Source organism: Notamacropus eugenii, chromosome X (assembly GCF_028372415.1).
Source record: "Notamacropus eugenii isolate mMacEug1 chromosome X, mMacEug1.pri_v2, whole genome shotgun sequence".
Classification (NCBI taxonomy): domain Eukaryota; kingdom Metazoa; phylum Chordata; class Mammalia; order Diprotodontia; family Macropodidae; genus Notamacropus; species Notamacropus eugenii.
In genome coordinates this window covers 63150589-63154961 of record NC_092879.1, presented here as the reverse complement: position 1 = coordinate 63154961, position 4373 = coordinate 63150589, and the positions used below count along the sequence as shown (strand labels likewise).

Below are 4373 nucleotides of genomic sequence, written 5' to 3'. Positions count from 1 at the left end.
ATTTGATGGCTTATGCTCCTATGTTATTCATGAAGGATATGAGTGTTGGAGTTATTGCTCACATGTACGCTATAGAATTTTATGTCTAGATCTTTGAGTCTGTGTGGCCTTTTTAATACTGTGAAACCATCTCATGCAGATTTTCCTCATATATCCTTAGGCGTCATGGTGAACATGGAGTAATCTGGGATTGAATCCTGCCTCTGACACTACTAGGTGTCATAGCAAAGTGATATCACCTCAACCCAGAGGTCCAGAAAAGGAAGGACATCTTCAGTTGAATGAGACAGTTTAAGTTTCAGAATGTTCAGTGGAAGACTAGCCCAATCTTCTTATTTTAAAGCTGAGGAGAGGCTTAGGAAGGGGAACGGAACAAGTGCCCAAGCCCCAAGGGATTCAAACTCAGAGACTAGGGGTATTTTTTTGGAATAGAAAAAAGGGATATAGTTAAGTTGAACAACATATATGAGTAATCTGACCATACTGAACACCATTCTACCTTTCATAATATGACTTTTTTTAAAGGAAGAAATTAAAGATTAAATAATTTTTTTATTAATTTACTGGTTAAGTTTACTAATTACTGGTTAAGTTTGTTAATTACTGGTTAAGTATTACTTCAATCTTTCAAAGAATCATTATCTCATGCATATGAGGTACTGGAAGGCTGAGAGGCTGACATGTTTTAGGAGAGGAATTTGATGTAATTTTCCACACTCCAAGTCCTGGAACTTTTTACCCACTATATTAATGGATAAAACATAAAAGACTCTCTTTTACTGTAAATTAGAATTCAACAGGTCCTGAAAGAGTTTTCACACACTTTGGGGCAGGATTGGGACTAGGCATCCCTTCTAAGGGACGAGGGGTTGGAGAGATGGGGAGTTGGAGAAGAGGATATGTCATTCACTCCAACTCTTGAAAGAGAAAAAGAAAAGCATGAATACACGACAGATTTCCATGATGTTTCCCAGGGGGAGCTGCTTTATTTCTCAGGTCCAAATTTCTCCTACTTTTGTAGCATGTTAGTAATTTCTCCCCCATAAGAAGGTCGAGTGTTTTAGTCAAATTTCAGTTCAGACCCTGTCATTTTTCTGTACATCTCCTTTATATCGTTGCAGGCACTCTCAAAGTGGGCACTGGCATCGTAACTGCTGGTGATGAAAATCTGACTCTTGGTCCCCAAGTCACTAGGGACGTGGAGGTCACTTACAAAAATGAATTTTTGCTCAATGGGCTCCATGAGCTCCAGAGCCAGCTGGATTTCTTTTTCGGGGTCTTTACTCTCCACAGCAGTGCTCACGATGGCGATGTACTTGCCCTGTGGTGCCACGCTCTGGGCTGATGAAGTGAGGAAGATGTAGATGTCCGAACTGCGGTTTGTCTGGGCACCAGGGATGATGATGAGTCCCGAGTTGGCTCCGTTGGTGTTTCTAATGGGGTGCCCAAGAAGGCAGATGGCTCTGATGACTTGGCCCACCGTGCGCACCCGTTCTGGCACGTAGCTGGGATCTCAGACCAGCTGCTTGCACCTTGTGACTCGGCCCTCGAATCTGATGCCCACCACCCGGCCGTCCCTGATGAGTATTTCTTCTACCGGCTTGTTCGTTAAGAAAATGCCCCCTTTGCTGCTGGTAAACCGGCTGAAGGCCTGCGCCAGCTCTCCAATCCCGAATCGCGGGTAAAGGTAAGGACTCTTCCCATTCTTGGCCAGCGATGAGGTGTAGAGTTGGATCCTCTGCAGTGTCTCCAGGCAGGGCCGGTCCAGATATTCGTTGGTAAGACTTAGGGCCAGGGCGTGTCCTGCAAAGTCCCTGACATCTCGGTCCAAGTCGAATCTCTGGAAGAGATCTTGGCAGTTCATCTTCCAGAGATCGACGCCTTTGTAGGTTCGGGGGTCTTGCTCCTTGAATTTCAAGGCGTACACGAAGAACTTGCGGAACCGGCGTTTCTCAAAGAGTCCCAACAGACCGGAGGTCAGGGCCTCGGTCTCGGTGGCGGGCACTTTTTGGATGCGGTGGTTCTTGTACAGGAAGCCAGCATCCACCACGCGGAGGTCCAGGAAGCGCAGCGCGTCCAGGCGGGTCAGGATGTTCACCAGCTGCCCCTTGGCAATGAGGAACTTCGGCAGCAGGTCCACCTTCCAGGCGCTCCCGCAGCCCAAGGTGTCAGGGGGCGAGCAGGGCACGCCGAAGTGGTGGTAGGCCACGTGGAGTGGACTGAGAGAGGCGCTGTCCCCACCGCGCTGCGCGCTGCGCTCCACGTGAAGCACCCTCTTCCCGAGCCGGGCTAGGAGGCTCCCGAGGGCACACTCCTTAAGCCCGGTGCCCAGGACGATGACGTCGTAGTCTTGGTTCATGCTGGGTCGCAGCGGGGGCTGGGGCAGAAGACAGCGAGGAGGACCAGGAGGGTGGTGATGAGGAGCAGCTCGCTGCGGGGCAGGAGGTGAAGGACGACGAGGAGGAGGGTGATGAGGAGGCGGGTGACGAGGAGGAGGGCGGTGAGCAGGAGAAGCAGTAGCAGCAGCCCAACGAGGCCTGGGGCGCCGAGGACGTGGGAGAGGCCGGCGACGACGAGGAAGGCCAGGAGAGGCCACAGGGTGGCAGGAGGACGGGGACGAGGACAATGACGACGAGGAGGAAGAGAACGAGGACCCTGAGGACAGTAGTGACGAGGAGGAGGAGGAGGACGAGGTGGTGGAGGAGGAGCGGGGGTGGATGGGCAGGGAGAGGAGCACCAGGAGCAGGAGGACGGAGAGCCAGAGAAGGGAGGGGAGCAGCACGGGCAAGAAGGCCAAGGCCGAAAGGAACACTAGGGTGGAGAAGGAGGCGAGGGCCAAGGAGAAAATGGAGGAAGCGATGGTGAAGGTGGAGGGGGAGCCTGAAGAAAAGACGATGGAGCCGGAGCGGGAGGTGACAGAGAAAAGGACGGGACCAGAGGCAGAGGTGGCAGAGAAAAGGACGGAGTCAGAGCCAGAGCTGGAAGACAAGACAGAGCCGGAGCCTGAGGGGGCCACAAAAAGGATGGAGCAGGAGCCGGAGACGGGCGCCGGAGCCGGGGCCGGAGTCAGAGGTGGCAGCAAAAACGAGGGAGATGCAGCCCGAGTCGGAGGTGGCAGCAAAAAGGACGGAGATGGACCCCGAGCTGGAGGTGCAAAGGATACACAAAGGATGGAACGTGGGCCGGAGCCGAAGATGTAGGCCAAGGCAGAACTGGAGCTAGAGGTGGCGGGGATGAGGATGGAAGTAATGGAGCCAGAGGTGGAGGCAAAGACTGAAGCAGTCTAAGGTGTTCGAAGCTTCTTTTCAGCGATCTCAGAGCCGGCAACTGAGAGAGAGCTAGCTGGCATAGGTGGTGCGCATGCCAGAAGGAGAAATGGAATGGAGAGGGACGGTCCCTGAGTCACGATATAAAGCCCGGGGATCGTCAAGGACACACCCAGGTTACTAGGGCCCATCACAATGCCCTGCATTGTGCAGTACTCCTGGCAAGGTCCAATGGGGAAGGCCCAACATTACGCTGTTGTCAAGGAACGCTTAGCAGTTGCTATGGTCTGTAACAGCCTGGGGAAGGGCACAGAGGGGAAGTTTAATAAAAGTTTCTAATTGATTTTTAGAAACGATCTCCCCCTGCACCACCCTACTCTCCTTAGCTGGACAACAGTGTCTATCCCTTCTAAGTTTCCATCTCCTTTCTCAGGCTAAGTGCTGAGAAGGCTGCTTCTGCTTAAGTGCTTAGCCTGCACTTACAAAGGGAAGCTGCCAGCAGGTCAGTCACCTGACAGCCAAAGGCTAAAAACCAAAGGACAAACCTGCCAAATATCTGGAAATCTGAAGTTTTAGACACTTGGTTATCCCTCTAGCCCCTTTCCCCTTAAATTAATAAAATTAGAATTTTTTATGAAAACAGTTGACAAACATCCTGACTTAGTATAGAGAGGGCTAGCATGAGGACAGCCTGGTCTGAAAACCTACCTCTGAAGTATATGGGTTTTGAGACCCTGGGCCCCGTCCCTTGAGTGCTTCAAACAACTAACTTGACAAGACTATACAATGTAGGCCATCTGCCTGCCCCATGAAGGGAGATTTCACACCCAGACCCCCATTCAGGATCCCTGCTGGACAAAGCACCCCCCCCCCCAGAACCCTCCTGAGAACCCCTGCTGGGTAACATTACCTCCTAAATGTTCCTCAGGACCCCTGCTGGGGAAGGTAAGCATCCCCACCGCCTCAGGTCCCCTTCTCAGTAAAGTTAGCCCCCCCTCCCACTGAACCAATGCTCAAGAACCCTGCTGGGCAAAGCAAATGCCTTTCAAACCCCTCTCAGGCCATCTGTTGGTCAGTCACTTCCCAAACCTCCCTCAGGCCTCCTCC

The 4373-nt window shown here is 52.1% G+C and overlaps 1 pseudogene; it reads right to left on the bottom strand.

Annotated features, from left to right (window-relative positions):
* Positions 1-959: 959 nt before the first annotated feature.
* Positions 960-3267, bottom strand: LOC140515198 (rab GDP dissociation inhibitor beta pseudogene; annotated as a pseudogene).
* Positions 3268-4373: the final 1106 nt, after the last annotated feature.